Genomic DNA, 18,862 nt, shown 5'->3' on the forward strand with positions numbered 1-18,862 from the left:
TTATTTAACTTTTTACTACAGCCAGGTTGGTTAAACAATAATTATTACTACATTTATTCTTAAAGCATAGATCAGCCAAATTATCAGGAAATACAAGGACGATTTGAAGAAGCAGAATTAAAATTTAAGAAACAAATAGCAACATTTCTAAGTGGTAATGACTCGATTGTACCTATTGATGAAGAATGAGATAGTGTTAGAAATTACTTTACAAGAGATAGGCATAAGCATTTAGATTATTTCTATCTTGCACACATTCCAAAGTAACTAAACAGCTAGTTAACTTCTTATGTATATTTCGTCAAGATGATGCTAATTTGAAGCACGTGTACAATGAGTTTGTAGAAGGAGATATATCCTACGATAAATTTAAGATTTGTTCTACTTGTTATGGTTTTATAATTATTGATATGACAAGGAAAATAAATAATGGTAAGTATAGAAACAAAATAAAATATTTTATAAATGTTTGATTAACGCACAGTTTTTCACGTTTTTTGACGTTTTCTAGATTTTTTGCGTTTTCTTTATAATAAATGGATGAGAAAGAAATTGTGAGAAACCTTAAGTTAAAGGAGTTCCTTATTAAAGGTTTTAAAAATTGGAAAAAAGAAAGGGCAGGAATATATGACAAGTACAAAAAGCAAGAACAACCTGTAATTCATTCTATTGCGAATTTAGGTAGTGAGATTAAAGAAGTGGTAGACCAAAACAAAAACTTAATAACAAAACTTGTTCCCGCTGAAAATAAGAGTGCGAGTAGATTCGAAATATTTTGAATCACCTCCAATGTATGCGAGTTCTGTGGAGGAAGATGGTTTGCCAGTGACTATAGAGATAAAGCAAATGAAAAGACAAATTAAAGTAGAAGGTGTGGATCGTTCAGTTACTCATTTTGGTAAGATTCCAACGAAATATTATGCTAAAAGTAATGATGGTGTATTTGGAATAAGAACTGTTGAGAAAGATGGTAAAATAATAAATAAAATAGAAAATTCTAATGTTAAAGTTAATGGTGATTTAATAATTAACGGAAAAGCCTATAAAAAACAGAAGATTTATGGGAGTTGTTAACTATGAATACAACTAAACATATTGAGGATTATGATAATGATTTTAAGAGTTATGAAGAAATAATAAAATCAGATGCTGCGTTTCAAAGTTATGATCCAGATAATAAAAGTTACGTCTAGTAGAAGTGCAAAATACGAAAATATTATAAAACCTGTTGGGAAACAGATTAAACGAAATTTACCTCTAACACCTATATCTAAAAATCGGGAGAACGAATTAAACAATATACTGAACTGGCTAAAGAATATATTTGGATGGATGATGTTCGAAATTTAATAGGTAGATTGTGATATATGGAGAAGAAAAAGCTGGTAACAATAGTTTTTACAATGAGAAAGTAAGTATAGTAAGTATGGTTAATAAACTTTCAGAATTTATTCCTAACGATCCAAAAGGTATAGGTTATTTGATAAAGATATTAAACGCATTACCACCAAGATATTGGAATGATGCGAAACTTGGTAAAGGGTTAGTGAATAAAATTTTAAATATGAAAGAAATTCCGGAGTTACATTTACCATGCTACTCGTACTGCGGACCCTCTACGAAGCTACAAGAAAAATTAGGAAGAGGAGATAAAGGTATTAACCCATTAGATAAAGCTTGCAGAGAATACGATATGTAATACAGATAATAGAGAAACAGCTTTAAGACATATTGCTGATAAAGAATTAGAAAATAAAGCATGAAGAGTATTTAGTAAAGATGAATCAATTGGTGAAAGACTCTCAGGTTTTGGAGTTGGTACCGCTATGAATGCTATAGTTAAATTAGGATGGGCATGGAGAGTATTGAGAGTTGAGAGTTGCAAAGTTTTACAACAAAAAGAGCATATAATAATTTGACTGAAACTAACAAATATATTGACTTTGAATTTGATGTAGATGGATTTATTCATCTTCTTTTAGTAGACTTGTGGAATTTGAAGTTCTAAGTCTTTCCAAAAGAGAACGGAAATTTAGTTATAGATAATAATGATTATTTTTAGATGTATGAAGATTATACTGCATTTAAGGGGATAACTTGTGGAGTGGAGTGGATTTTAGTTTAGCGTCCCTTTCAGCAGCAAGGCTATATGAGACGTGGACCTACTGATTAACGTGGAATCCGAACCACATGAGCTCCCGCCGGGAATCGAACCCGGGTCTCCCACACCAAAGGCGCGTATGCTAACCGCTTAGCCACGGAGGAGCTCTAAGGGGATAACTTGTGGAAATACAGAAATGTACTTCAATGCCGATGAGTTCATTAAAACAGACCAATGTATGTGATTGATTGTAGTAAGAGAAAGAAAATATCTACAAATGAGAGAACTAATATAAAAATAATAGTAGATTTTTGTTATCCTTGATCGGGTTTGTAGGATATGACGTGCCTGTAATCATACATAAATGAGCTATTAATTATATTTTAATGTATTTTTTGTGGATGCGTACACGTTTCTTCTACCTTCTAGTTTTCTCGTTACACATAGAATACTCACTAAAAGCAATAACGCAATGTTGCCAACTAACAATTCCCCCTCTTGCGTCATTGCGCTAGGCTAATACAATTGTCATATTTTCTTTTAAAAAATATCTTTTCTCACACTTTTTCATTTTTTCTTTTCTCACTCTTTAAGTTAACATATCTGCTATAAGCTCTTCTGATTTCATATGACATAATTTTATTTCCCCTTTTGATACCTCGTCTTTTACAAAATATTTCCTATTTATATGTTTTGTTCTGCCCTTTACTTCTGTTCGATTTATCCAATCTATAGCAGATTTGCTATCAGTTTCTACTGTTATAGATCCATCCATACATTCTGTCATTTCCAACTAAATTAATAGGCTCTTTATCCATTTTAGTTCACGAACACCTTCACATTTGGCTACAATTTCTGATTCGTAAGTAGACAATGATACAAGATTTTGTTGTTTGCTTTTCCATGTTACAATATAATTCCCTATTTTAATGAACTATCCAGAATACGATTTTGCATCTTTTCTTACATTCCAACTAGCATCTGGACAAACTATTAATTTTCCGTTTTCTTTGTAAAATTTTATTGAATAGTCCTCAGTTCCCTTTAAATATCTGAATACCCTTTTTACTGCTATTAAATGCACTTCTCTTGTATCATTATTATATCGAGATATATAGCTTACACAAAATGAAATATCTGGTCTCGTTGCTACAGACAAATACATTAGAGATCCTAACATTTCCACATACATTGTTTTATTTACCCTTTTTGAATTCTCATATTGGTCAAAATTTTGACGACAATCACCTGGAGATTTTATTGGATTACAGTCTTGTAACTCGAATTTTCTTAGTATCTTAATATAACTATTTGTGATAATTCAAAACCTTCATTCACTTTGTTTCTTTCTATAACTAAGAATGTATTGGAATACTTGCATTCTTGTAAATCTATGTAACTTTGTATCTTTCGAACTACTGCATTAATATATGAAACATTTTAACATAATAAAATCATCGACATACTCTCCAACATACAATATCTTATTTTGTACCTTCATTTTGTATACGCACGGATCACTCTGTAATCTTTGAAAACCTACTTCTGATATGACTGCTCAATTCATCATTCCAACAAACACAGGACTGAGATAGTCCATATATACTTTTGTTTAGTTTACATACCTTATCATCATCGTCTGGACAGACGAACCCTTTTGGTTGTTCCATGTATATATCCTCTTTTAAATTTCCGTATAAATACGCAGTCTTTACGTCATACTTCTTAATTACCTTTTCACGTTTTGCTGCCAAAGTTATTAACGATCTTAGTGATTCTAACGTCATCACTGCAGCAAATAAGTTTTGGTAGTCTATACCTTGCTTCTGATTACAACCTACTGCTACAAACCTTGCCTTTCTCCTCTGTAATGTACCATCTGGATTTTGTTTTATATTAAATACCCATTTACTTCTTACTATCTTCATTCCAGGTTGACGTAGAACTAAAAACCACACATTATGCGATTTCAGTGATTCCATCTCTTCTTCCATACCTTTTCCCCATTGGGCACTGTTTTCGTCATCCATGGCTTCTTCATACGTTCTAAGAACATCTTGAACTATGAAGTTAACTTGGTCTGTATTTTTAACCTGTCAGATTATCTTACTCCTTGTGCTATCAACTCCTCTTTATTACTTTTTAAAGTTTCAGCATGTCTTGCTCTTAATATCTTCCGTGTATCTACCTTTTGTCTATGTGGTTTCTTATACTGCCATTGTACATCATTACTTGAGTCTTCGGTTTCTTCATCCTCTACTCGTGTTTCCGATTCTTCTACGAATATTACTTCTTTGTTTGTTCCATCTTCATCTCCAGTAATGATTGTGTCTTCATTAGTAATGGGTCCTTCTCTTCTACTTGCTTCTAGCAAGATATTCCTATCGTTATCCTTTTGCGTTTCATTTGGCTTGTCTTCTAATAAAGATGCAGCACTTACCTTTCCATCAAATATTATACTTCTTGCTTCAATTATCTCATGTTTGACTGGATTATATAACCTATAAGCTACCCTATTCCTAGAACAACCAACAAATATCTCCTTTTCTGCCCTGTTCTCTAGTTTTGCACGTTTTTGTTTTGGAATGAACTTATATGCAATACACCCAAATGTTCTGAAATGTTTTACCGTTGGTTTCTTACCGCTCCATTTCTACATAGGAGTTTTTTCCTCTTATCTTTATTAGGAATACAGTTCTTAATATACACAGCTGAAGCTGCTGCCTCTGCCTAGAATTCTATATGCAACCCAGATTAAATTAGCATTATTATCACCATATCAAGTACTGATCGATTAGCCCTTTCCGGTACGCTATTACTCTGAGGACGATAAGGAACTGTTAACTGATTATTAATATCTCTCACAAAATATGTACTAAAGCTTTTGTTTACAAACTCTGTACCATTGTCTAACCGTACAGCTTTTATTGTGTTGTTTGTTTCTTTCTCATGCCTATTCTTAAATTTTATAAAACAATCAAATGCTTCATCCTTGGATTTAAAAAAAATAAACAAACATACGTCTACTCTAACCATCAACTATTATGTACATGTATTTTTCTCTCCCTAGGGACTCCTTTTGGATAGGACCACATAAATCCATGTGGATGAGATTTAGTGGTTTCTCAACATCACTCTCATTTATAGGGTTGAAACTAGACTGTGTCATTTTACCTTTTACACATGATTCACATAATGTTAGATTTTTGTATTCACTTTCATTAAATGTAAGGTCTTTCACCATTTCAGATCGTTTCAGCTTCAGCATGTATTCTACATTTAAATGACCTAACCTTTTATGCCACGTACTCATTTTATTTTCTGGTGTGTCAAACACGAATGTTCTGTTTATTTTCCTGCTTATTTTCTGTTTTAAGAACATACAAGTGATTTCTCTCCTGTGTCTCACCTATGACTTCATTATTTTTGTTGTAAATTCTAGCACCATATTTCGTGAATACCACTCGATTTCCCTGCTGCACTAAACTTCTCACTGATAATAAATTACCACATAAATCAGGGAAAATACCACATCACTTATTTTTATATCACATGATTCATTTGTTGCACTAATGTAACTTGATACCTGAATATCACCTTGCACATCCGCTACCACTGATTTATTATCCACTGCAAGTTGCACTTCATTTGTCACATTTCTTTCGTTAACCAGCCAGTCCCTTCTGTTCCTCATATGGGATGGACATTCTAAATCGATGTACCATTCCATTTCTTTTTTTTCTTCGTTCTTTTTACCGTTGTGTTGAAAGCAGTATATAATACATTTTGCTTCTTCTTCGAAGTCGTATCTGATTTTTGGGTTTCATCACTTAAGATTTTTTTAAACGAACTTTTTTTTATTTTCTGGATTATGCGAACATTGGTATGCTAGGTGACCAATCTTTCCGCAAAAATTATATCTTCTTGCTTCCTTCTTTCTATTTGCTTATTTCCGTTCTGTTTGTACCCCTGTTCAACATGTTTTGCATTTTCCATTCTATTTTCTTCTTTTAGCACTATGTTGCACTTCTTCTAAATTTGCACCTGTTTCTGTTCGTAGCACCGTAGCTACCTTCTCGTATTTACTATTACAACGAGATACTTTGTATCGTTTAATAATTACCTGTACCTTGGGCAGAAAGTGCTCATACACAAGCACTATACCTGATATAGTGTTAATTTAAAAATAACAAAAGAAGAATGTTTTTAATATATGTAAGAAATATACATTATTATATAATTAGTTGCTATGTAGTTGTTGATAGTTACCTAACAAACATGTACGATTGGAAGACAGTCTATGTGCATATTCGTTCATAGAGAATCAACGAATAAAACTGTTTAATACGTATCACCGTTTTGTAATTTCAGTATAAAAGGTGAGAATACAAGTAAATGTACTCACAGAAGATATTTTGAGGTGTGAATAATTACTACCACCAAAACTTGACTTAAATTATTAGCCGAACCAGGTTAACGATTACCTTGAGTGAATCGTTGTAAAAATTTTGGTTTACCTCACCCGGGAACTTGTAAATTCAATTCCCGAAGTTAAGTAAGGGTGAATTTACTTCTGCAAAAAAGTTAATGACTACGAACTTGACAAGACTGAGAAGTGGTAGAATAATCTCAAGAAATATGAACGGGGAAACAATGGGAAAAAAAATCAGTGATAGTGATAACGGTGAACAAAGTGCAGCACCAGGAATGACACTAGAAGACCGAATATTACTACTCTTACAACGGCAAGAACAAAGCCGAAAAGAAGATATGGAACGGCAAGAACAAAGCCGAAAAGAAGATATGGAACGGCAAGAACAAAGCCGAAAAGAAGATATGGAAGCCATAAAGCAGACGATGGAGCAGAAGTCAGATGAGACGAAACAATTTATTCTTCAGGCGATGAATGACATCACCTCGCAGTTTGACGAAAAGTTAAAAAGAATATCTGAGGATTGTCAAGATAGTCACAGCCATCTAATCCAAGAAGTCAGTGGTGTAAAAAGGGATTTAGAAGTAATAGAATCTTCTGTACGTCAACAAAAGATCCAAGTCACGGATAACTCCAATCAGATACGTGCGAACACGCAGTTGATAGCTATCTTACAAGAGGAAATTAGGACACTACAGATCAAGGACAACACGTACCCCAACAACACGATTAATGATCGTGTGGAATTCCCTTGTTCGCCAGAGATGACCTCGCCTTCACCCGTATCTGATGAGGACATTATTTTGGAAGAAAATCATCCGAGGAGTTCAGATGGGCGGAAAAGAGACGGTGTAACTACACATCACGCCATAGGTAGGAATTGTCACTCAAGAAGAACACGGAATGATAAAAGGAAGGTAAAGTTAAGCGTAAAGATGAGTGAAATACGTGCCATGAGTAATTTCAGTGGTAAGTGTAATGAGAATGCTACTTCTTTCCTAGAAAAATTTCAAGACGAGTGCAATATAATGTGTATAGATAGATCACAATATATGAAATTAATCCCTCATTTATTACTCCCACCATGTTCTTTATGGTTTAAAGCAGTACGAGATCACGTTAGTACGTATGAGGAGTTTAAAGCAGCGCTAATCGCAAATTATGAAAATGACTTTTTGCTTGCAAATAGAGATGCCACGATTAGAAACCAACATTTCAATCCTCGTTTGCACAAATCCGTTGTCGAGTTTGTTGTAAATACATACAATGAATTAAAAGTCGTAAATCCATTGCAATCAGAATCTAGAATCATAGCATCAATTCGAAATTTGTTACCGTTCAAGTTACAACAGATCCTGTTTTCTACACAGTGTATGAGTTTCAACCACTTATTAATGCTTGTTCAATGTTATGAAACTCAATACCATGCTCTGAATCAACAAGCAGGAGTAGGTAAAAGTAAAAATAATTCAGATCATTTTGTACCTGTTCGGAATCTAAATATCCGTAGTGTGAACGATACGGAGCACAACATAAACCGAGTAAATTCAAGCAACCAGAACGAGCAAAATAGGCAAAGCTATGTAGGGAATCCGCCTAACCTAAGTAGTCGTGGCAATCCTTATGTAAGACCATATACTCAAAATAGGTTTAAAAATAGACGAAATACATGGCGAAATTCCAGGAATACAGCAAACTACGTGGATAGACATAATCGTTGTTCAAGAGATGGCACTTCGTATCAAAATCAGAATCACGACGCAATACATGTACAAAATAGTACGGAACCTAATCATGATTGTGCAGTACAATGTACTTTATTAGAATCATATGCAAATACGAATTTAAGCTGACTACAATTGATGAAGTAAGGGTTAAACCCATATCAGCTATAGATTTTCATGAACATTTATTTTATTTTTATTCAATTTAATTTTCTTTAATTCTCATTAACCAATGATAATTTTCAAATGATTTTAATTCTCTCTTGTTAATGTGAAGAATTATAATTCGATTTGTAATTGATTAAAGGCAAAGGTTATTTATATTATATGGATTTGTGTTGAGAATTTGTCGTCAAAGATTATGTTAAGAATAAGGTTCATTCTATTAAGCTATTTATCCGACGACTGTCTTTATGCGCTACCTTACATATTACTCGAATAAGATTCTTCTATATTCTGACGTTTTATTGATACAATGTATATTTTAAAACATCATCTAATGTAGTTATTATATAATGCGCCCTGGAAAGATCAAACATTTTTTTCTTTACATCACCGTTTGTAATAATGATTGAAACTGTTAATCATTGAGATTTATGTTTTAAAAAGTAATTTGCCTTTTACCTATTTTGAATTCGCACCCTTCATTGATTAGATTATTAAGCGACGACGTTTTTATAATAAAAGATAAATGATAATGGAAGGAAAGATTTATTATAAATGTATTTATATATATGAAGCTTAATGAAGATATATATACGAGGGGCGATCAAAATGTAAAGGACATAAGTAATGTAATACCATTATTATAAACGGACCAGTGGTTCTTAAATATAAAAGCCAAGCTCGCTTGTAACTTTTATATTCAGTCCCATCGTCGGGCGACATTTTATACAACGAGATACTTTGTATCGTTTAATAATTACCTGTACCTTGGGCAGAAAGTGCTCATACACAAGCACTATACCTGATATAGTGTTAATTTAAAAATAACAAAAGAAGAATGTTTTTAATATATGTAAGAAATATACATTATTATATAATTAGTTGCTATGTAGTTGTTGATAGTTACCTAACAAACATGTACGATTGGAAGACAGTCTATGTGCATATTCGTTCATAGAGAATCAACGAATAAAACTGTTTAATACGTATCACCGTTTTGTAATTTCAGTATAAAAGGTGAGAATACAAGTAAATGTACTCACAGAAGATATTTTGAGGTGTGAATAATTACTACCACCAAAACTTGACTTAAATTATTAGCCGAACCAGGTTAACGATTACCTTGAGTGAATCGTACTATGAATACCACGCACTACGTGATACACAATCTCCCTTGCACCTACAGGTTGACCTAATACTGTACACCTTGTTGCAATGTTCCTTGTTCGTAGAATGTATCATTTGTCAGGAAAGTAAATGTACACCTATTTTTCGAGTCTGGCATTTCTGCGCTCCATCCGTGGAGAGTATGAGAATTAAATCAATCAAATGTTTACTGAGGGGCAAAAAGAAAAGTTTAATCTGAATAAGACATTGCAGAAGGGCACAAGCTGTGAATATGAATAGTGCATAGTGTAAATAAAGGACGACACCAAAAGAGAAAGCCAGAAACAGCTGTTAAGCTTAGAAAAAAGAGTAAAAATTATCGAAGTGGGAACATAAAACACAAATATAACAAATACGCCGACAACTAAATATTCACCACGCCATGATCTTGGGGTAGTGGTTAAGGTGCTGGCTTACAAATGCAAAGGACGCCAGTTCGAATCCCCATCATGGACATTTTTAAGAGATTTTGTTAATAATACATAAAGCTCATGAGAGATGGTAAAAGAGGTCGTATTTAGTCTTTCGTAGCAATTATTACCGGTAATGTTTAGTACTGATAATACTTTTTGTCTTTGCGTATTGCTTTTATTCTTTTCTTCATTAGGAAAGAGAAGAATATCCGAACAAGTGCCACAAAAATTCCTCATATTTTGAATGTAAACGCCATTTGCAATTAATAAAGAATAAAAATTGAACGTTCCGATGTAGCTGCAAAAAGTAAAAAAGAAAAACATGGAGGTGGAGTGTTCGAATCCATACTCATGGTTATTAAAAATACAATTTCTACATGCCTTACACCTCCCAACCACGTTTCTACGTTAGCAAGAAAGAGGCTTGTGTTTAGGTTAGGCTGGTCAATACGTTTTGCAAAGGGGCTCGGTTTAGCTCTGACGCACCACAGGTGCGAGAAGGGAGCAAAACACTTTTTCTCTCTCTCCCTCTGTGTGTCTATTTATCTATCTATCTATATATATATATATATATATATATATATATATATATATATATATATAACGCTATTTGTGAATGCCATAACCACCCTAATTTTCAGCGGATTGAGACGAAAATTGGCACAAACATTAAATGTTGAAATATCTTGATGAGCTCGTTAACCAGAATAATCAGATGAAAATGTTCAAAATGGCGGCCCTTCAAACTCTTAAAAACTTCCAAGGGAACCAAATTTTGCCCATAAATAGGTATTCAGAAAGTTTAAATAACTTTTCCTCTTTAACTGAAATATTTGTGTGCAGGGACTGATTCAAATATTGGACCCGATTAATCGCCTAAAGAAGGTTCACGCCCTTTCGCTAGTCACGCTTTTTTTTTTTTTTTTTTTTTTTGCAGGAGGGGGTTATTTTCCTATCGGAACAAGATGATTATTAGTGATGATATGGAATTACACACTGAAAGTGAAGTAACTTGTGAAACGTGTTATTTGAAAGAATAATATAATAAATGTGCTTTTCCCTAACACAGAGAACTGTAAATAATGTATTTCGAGTTCGGGAGCGTGAATGGCGAGGAGTGTTATTTGATTTGCTTTTTAGTAACACATTGCATTGCAAATAAAGGTAGGTAACATTAGTGGTAAGTAAAACAATAATAATAATAATAATAATAATAATAATAATAATAATAATAATAATAATAATAGGTGCTGTTTGTGGCAAGGCAATATCTTCCTCAATTCTTCTTCAAACGTAATGATTGTAACGCCATATTTCCCTTACAAACAAAATATTAGCAATTTATATCGAGAGAACGGGAAGTTGTAAGCTATAGTGATGGGAGCAACGTTGGACAGTATGCACTCATAGTACTCAGAAAAATATGCGATTTCAATGAAAAATGAACGAAGAGTCATTGTCATGGGTAGTCATGGGGCCACGGCAAGTCCCTCTTTAGGCAAAATGTCAATAACTTATATCGAGAGAACAGGAGGTGATAGTGAGATGGGACCAACGTTGGACACCGTGGACCCATAAGGCGCATCGAAAAAAATTAGGGGGGGCGCCAGCCAGCCTTACTTCTTTCCATATAATAATATAAAATAATATTGTCGAAATACACACACGAGTTAGCTAGTAATATTTCATATTACAGCATTATTAGTATTATTATCGACAGCGTTTATCATTACGTGTGCATGTTTGACATGAAGCCAAAGAGAAGATCCATCATTCGTAGAAAGAATAAGAATAGTCAGTTACTTTAACTGTGAACGACAGCGAAAAATACGAAAAGAGTGACACCTGTAGCGAAAAGAAATAATACTTTCTCTCAAATGGAGAAAAAAATCAAGCCGGGATAGATTCAAACTCGCATGGACGGCGGGACAAGCCAGTGCTTGCTCCACTTTTTTTTTAACTGACTCACCGAACGTGTTTCAGTAACTTACTTATTGCTAATTTTACTTGCTTCACTCGTTTAACTTTCATTTTCTAATAACTTATAACGACAGGGACACGAACAGAGAAACATCGAGAACAGTTAAAAATCATAGATGCTCTCCCGCCGGGAATCGAATCCGGGACACCATACACCAAAGCCGCACGTGCTAGCCACTAGACCAGCGGGGAGGCAACCGCTCGTTCTCTGTGTCGTTAGGGATTACGACCACTGTATTGCCAGCTATCACTTCTGTGGGTTGTATACTATGATCACATATTTCTTCTTTGCTGGAAGAGTTAAACCTACATTCTATGTAATACATGAGGTATTTAGACCTACATGCTCTTCATATAATGTAATAAAAGGGTCATGCTGGGAATAAAAAAAAGAACATTCCTTGGACAAAACGGAAACTATTGGCATCAGAAATATTTATCTAAGAGGCATGCGCAGTAGTATATTTCAGAATAGTTATTGTTTAGTTCAGTAAACGAAGAAAGGGGTATAGAAAAGCAAATATGTCGCGTCAACGAGAGCTACCAGAGTTGACAGAGGCGGAAGCAGATGTGTAGTAATACAACAACTTGGTTAAATTGATAATTGGTTCTTTATTCTGTAGTAGATCGTATCACAACTTTACGGGAGAGCTGAGAAAGACTTACTAACGCTATCGTATAGTAAGTTTAATAACACGATCATATAGATACAAATGGATGTAACTGTGAGTACTACAACTTGGATTTAACGAAAGCCGTTTAGATATTCAGTGGTTTGCAGGGTTGTATAAGACACAAAAAGATAAGACAAAATACAACCCTTCATACCTCAGCTTCCAGTAGTTAGATACATGCAATTTCTGGTTAGATACTGAAACTGCTGTCGGATTTTAATACATGACGTATTGCAGGATACACAATGCTTTGCATTACTTGTTTGTTTGTAGACAGCTACTAGCTTAGTGTTCTGAAAGGTTGTGTATAAACTAGGGATAGCCAATTCCGGAATTATTACTTTTCGGACTCCCGAAAGTAAAACCGGAGAAATTCCGGAATTCGGAAAATTCCAATTTTGGATTAATTCCGGAATTCGGAAAAATCCGGAATTTAGAAACTTCTGATTTCGTTAACATTCCGGAATTCGGAAAAATCCGGATTTTTTTTCGAAATCCGGAGTTTTTCTCAATTCCTGAATTTTCTAAATTCCGGATTCTTCCCGAGTTCCGAAATTATTCTGAATTAGGGAGTTTAACTGAATTCCATAATTTTCCGAAATCCGGAAAGTGAAAATTCCGCTTCCGAATAATGAATTTATTTTGGTTAATATGAATCGTGGCGGAAATAAGTCTTTGACCAGGTAATGGCGACTGCTTTGAAAGAAATAGAGTATGAGAAATCAATCTTTCATATTTGTAGTTTCGTGTGGAGAAAAAACAAACTTGTCAACCAACGGTTTAAGAAAAAACTCAAGTTATTCATGTAAACTTTGCCGACATCATAAAAGAAATATGAAAGACATTTTGAATCGAAGAAATATAACATACAAGTTTGCAAGTGGATACAAAGAAACCTAACGTATCCAGACAAAAAACGAATCGTTTACCGCGTAGCAATCGCGGTTCAGTGGTCAAGGTGCTTGTGCGAATGCACGTGGTATTTTATTTTTTTTATTTAAGATTTTTGATGGCGATTGATCGGCGATAACATACGTTTTATTATATTCAGATATTTGAATACTCGGATGTTTGAATACTTGAACTATCAAATCTTCAGGAATAATAATAGTAATAATAATAAACTAATAATAATAATTATTATCTCGTAGAAGATTAAAAGCTAGGAGCTAATTATAGCTCAGGTCATACCATTACAAGTGACATTTGGAAAGAATATTTCGGTTTGGTTTAATGTTGCCCACGACAAGAGGAATTTCTCATCTCGTTTCTAAAACAAACAAAATAACATGAGAATTAACATTTTACATTCGAGACGGGACAAGGCTAACTCAAAATTTTCGTCTCTCTTTGGAGATGAGAATCGAGACGAGACGAAAAGTATCGTAAACATTTCCCGTCTTGTCTCGATTCTCGAAATAGTGTATGTCCATTCTTTAAGTAACAATTGCTCTGTAGACTGAATCTCATAGGCTATTTCGTTACATTGTATTTCAGAGCTCATTGAATTATGCTCTGTGTAGGTATTTTTGTAGCAAATCTTTTATATTTACCTCTGCATATCCTAAAAATTAGTTTATTATATGGCTTACTGTTGCGTGATATTCAGTTATATTTATTACAGTTATTTTCCTTAAAATATACAGTAGAATACTTCCTACATGAAACTTCAATCTAACGTTCTAGTTTAAAATGTTGGTAGCAGCAGAGGTGTGTCTTGAAGGTACGGAACCCTTTCCCCGAAATCTACTTTTAAGTAAGTTTTGCCAAATTTCAGGGCAAGTTCAAAACTTTATTATTATTATTATTATTATTATTATTATTATTATTATTATTATTATTATTATTATATCAACACCGTGTATAATCTTTAAAAGATATACGGTTTGTATCTGAATAGTAAAAGCTAATTGACTGTCGATCTCGGTCCTCGAGAAGTCTTCAGGAGGGAAGGACATTGGTCACGTTCTGGGTTTGAGTTCCGAAGGGGCAAGTATTCGGGCTCGAGACAAAAATTCTTAAAAGTTATAGGCTTCAGCCAAACCTGTTCAAAACAGCTGGGACCGGGTTTAGGCTTCTCAACGGCTCGAGCGGCTCGGCTCACAGCTCATTCACTATCGAACCGAACCGAGAAGTGAGCCGAGCCAACAGCTCACCCAACCGAGCCGATTCTCACTTTCCGCACTTTCACTACTCGTATTATACAGTAATTTCGCCGTGCAAGTTCAATAGTATAATAATAATAATAATAATAAAACTTTTTCATCGTTCCTGCGCGGAAAAAGAGAATTAAATCAATCACATGTGTAGTCAAGGTAAGGAGAAAAGCCTAAACTGAATAAGACATTGAAGCGGGTTACAAGCTGGGAATAAGAATAGTGCAAGGTGTAAATAAAGGACGACACTGAAAGAGAAATCTAGAAACAGCAGGTAAACGGAGACTCGCTCGCTCGTTCAGCTCGTTTTAACTCGTTTTGAAATAATGGCCTGATTAGACTGGAAAGCGAAAGCCATGAGAAATGTAAGCACTAATGTGGAATACTTTTAGTGTTGCTCACGACAGGCGTGCGTCTCGTCTCGTAATTTTAGTGCATCTCGTGGGGCAATTTTAGTGTATCTCGTCTCGTCTAGATAACGAGAAGACAATAGTTTTTTTTATTATTATTATGAGACAGCCTCAAATGTCGTAATCACCAATATAAGTATATACTGTAGTTCTTAAAATCGGTTTGGGTACAAAACCTCGCGGCCAGAACCTCGCGGACCAAAACCTCGCCTGGCCATAAACCTCGCCTCTCAAAACCTCGCGGCCCAAAATCTCGCCTGGCCAAAACCTCGGCGCCCGAAACCTCGCGGGACAAAATCTCGCCGGGCCAACCCCCCTTCCTGGCCAAAACCTCGCGGCCCAAAATCTCGCCGGGCCAAAACCTCGCGCCCCAAAATATCGCCATACCCAAAATCTCGCCTGACCAAAATGTAAATGTTCCAACAGATGATAAGGATGATGGTATAAAGGACGCTGTTTCAGAAGAAGTGTCACGGGTATTTGACCAAGTCCCGCGATACCATATGAAAATTCTATTTCTGTATTAGAGGATTTCAATGTGAAGGTAGGGCGACAGGTAGTGATGTGAGGTGGAAAATTTTCCATTTCGGAAAATTTTCTGGAAAATTTTCCGCTATATTTTTCCGGAAAATTTTCCTTTCTAAAACAATATCAGTAATCAAGTAATAATTCCTCAGCAATCATAAAATTGGTTGAATTCGTATATAGAAATGTAAAAAAGTGAAAGATCTTTTAAAGAATCTGAAAATTTTCATGGCTCAGGCAACTTTCAGTAGAATGTAGGAACAAGTTAAACAATTTTTCATGAATCAAAATATTTTCTGTCTTATATTGAAAAATTGAAGAACTTTTTATGAGTTGGAAAATTTTCATAATTTTGAAGCAACAAGTAAAATTAATTTTTGTGAATCGGAAAGTTTTATTGCTCTGTAGAAACGAGTGAAAAGAATTTTCATAGATCGGAAAATTTTCATCACGATGTAGAAACAAGTGGAAAAAACTTTTCATAAGCCGGAAATTTTGGATATTATGTATAGTGATGTTAGGTGGAAAATTTTCCACTATATTTAACTACACATTCAGCTACAAAATTGAATTTCTGTAGAGGAAAGTTAGTTAGCAACAAATTATAATTTTCCAATTAGCTTTCGGGAACCGTAAAATTTTCTAATATATCAAGTTGGGAAGTAAACTCTTACACAGTGTTTCTCTCTCTCTTCATCTGCGAGCTCCTTCGTTGCTAAGCGGTTAGCATATGCACCTTTGGCATGGAAGACCTGGCTTCGATTCCCAGCGGGAGCTCATGTAGTTCGGATTTCACGTTAATCGGTTGGTCTCGTCTTATAAGTCTCGCTGCTGAAAGGGACGTTAAACTCAAAATCAACTCCTCTCTCTCTCTCTCTCTCTCTCTCTCTGTGTGTGTGTGTGTGTGTGTGTGTATGCAAAGTGCAGAGAACATGAGTTCGTAGAGTACAAATATCCCATTCTATTATTTAAAATTTCAATTTATTATAAGTCATGAATGTTTTCCGATTAATAAAAACATGCTCCACTTACTCCTACATCGTTGTTTAGCCGTAAAATTTATTAGTAATAAATATTGTCTTAAAAAGTTTCATGAAGTGAAAATCTAACGATTTTTTATTTCAAGAATGTTTCAAAAACTTCAATGCGTTCTTCCCTCAGAATCCATCTTTGATCTTACAATATTAGATTTCGTCAGTTTAATACGCATAAGACGGTTTTCTCAAAGCTTTACTACTTTTATAGATTTACATACTGCAATATTTATAAATAAGTAGATATAATAGAGAGAGAGAGAGAGAGAGAGAGAGAGAGAGAGAAACACTATGTAAATTTTTACTTCCCAACTTGAAATATTAGAAAATTTTCTGGTTCCCGAAATCTAATTGGATATTATAATTTGTTGCTGTCTAATTTTCCTCTACAGGAATTGTGTATCTTAATGTGCAGTTAAATATAGTGGAAAATTTTCCACCTAACATCACTATACATAATATCGAAAACTTTCCGGATTATGAAAAGTATTTTCACTTGTTTCTACAGCGTGATGAAAATTTTCCGATTCATGAAAATTCCTTACATTTGTTTCTACAGAGCAATAACACTTTCCGATTCACAAAAAGTTGTTTTACTTTTTGCTTCAAAGTAATGATGAAAATTTTCCGACCCATAAAAAGTTCTTCAATTTTTCCATTCAAGACACAAAATATTTCGATTTATGAAACATTGTTTCACTTTTTCTTACATAGTACTGAAAATTGTGTGACCCATGAAAATTTTCAGATTCTTTAAACGATCTTTCACTTTTGAACATCTTTATAAATGATTTAAATCAATTTTATGAATACTGAGGAACTGTTACTTGATCACTGATATTTATTAAGAACGGAAAATTTTCCGGAAAAATATAGAAGAAAATTTTCCACCTCACATCACGGCTAAAGAACGATATAGGAATAAGTGGGGTATGTTTTTATGAATCGAAAAATTTTCCGGAAATTTTTCATCACTGTATAGGGCAGATAATTCTTCGATTCATGAAAAATTGTTTCACTTGTTCCTACATAGTACTGAAAATTGTCTGAGCCATGAAAATTTTCAGATTGTTTAAACAATCTTTCAATTTTTAACATTTCTATACATGAATTTAATCAATTTATGAATACTGAGGAATTGTTACTTGATCACTGATATTTGTTGAGAACGGAAAATTTTCCGGGAAAGTATAGAAGAAAATTTTCCACCTCACATCACGGCTATACAACGATGTAGGAATAAGTGGAGCATGTTTTTACGAATCGGAAAATTTTCCAGAAAATTTTCTGGAAAATTTTCATCACTGGCGACAGGATGTTTTTAAACTGGTTATAGGGAAAGAAAGTCTGCATAAGGAAAGTAATGACAACTAACGGGGTTAGTTTCGTGAACTTTGGAACATCCTTTGAACAACTTTGAAAACTTAAAATTTTAACAAAAATCTAATAATATTTATGAAAGTATGAAATAATATATGAGTTTTTACGACGTCCTTTGATTATGTCCTGTAGGTTAAAGGAGACGTAGATAACCAGGATGAAGGAAATGATCGAATAAAGAAAGTGGGAGGGAACGAGAGTAACCCGAGAAAGCCTACGCACACGATGTTTTGTATCATCATCATCATCTTATTATTATTATTATTATTATTATTATTATTATTATTATTATTATTATTATTATTTGTAATGTGGAATTGCATATTAAGAAACTCATTGGGTAAATGTTAAAGAAAAGTTTCATTCGCGGCGATGTTTTAGGTGGCGAGGTTTTGGCCCGGCGAGATTTAGGGCGGCGAGGTTTTGGCCCGGCGAGATTTTGTCCCGCGAGGTTTTGGGCGGCGATGTTTCGGCCACGAGATTTTGTTCGTATCCCTTAGAATCAACGCTGAAACATGCACGGTCGAATTCTTGAGCCCAAGCAGAAGACAAACCCGGGTATTGATATCAACCGGCTCGGCTCGTATCAACTGAGCGAACAGCTCGAGTCGGCTCGGTTGGGATGAGCCCATGACCCGAGCCGGCTCAGTTGGAACGCGCCATCGACTCAGCTTAATTGAGCCGATAGCTCGAGCTTTCTC

This window comes from Thermobia domestica, chromosome 1 (assembly GCF_964235325.1).
Source record: "Thermobia domestica chromosome 1, izTheDome1.hap1.1, whole genome shotgun sequence".
NCBI classification, from domain to species: domain Eukaryota; kingdom Metazoa; phylum Arthropoda; class Insecta; order Zygentoma; family Lepismatidae; genus Thermobia; species Thermobia domestica.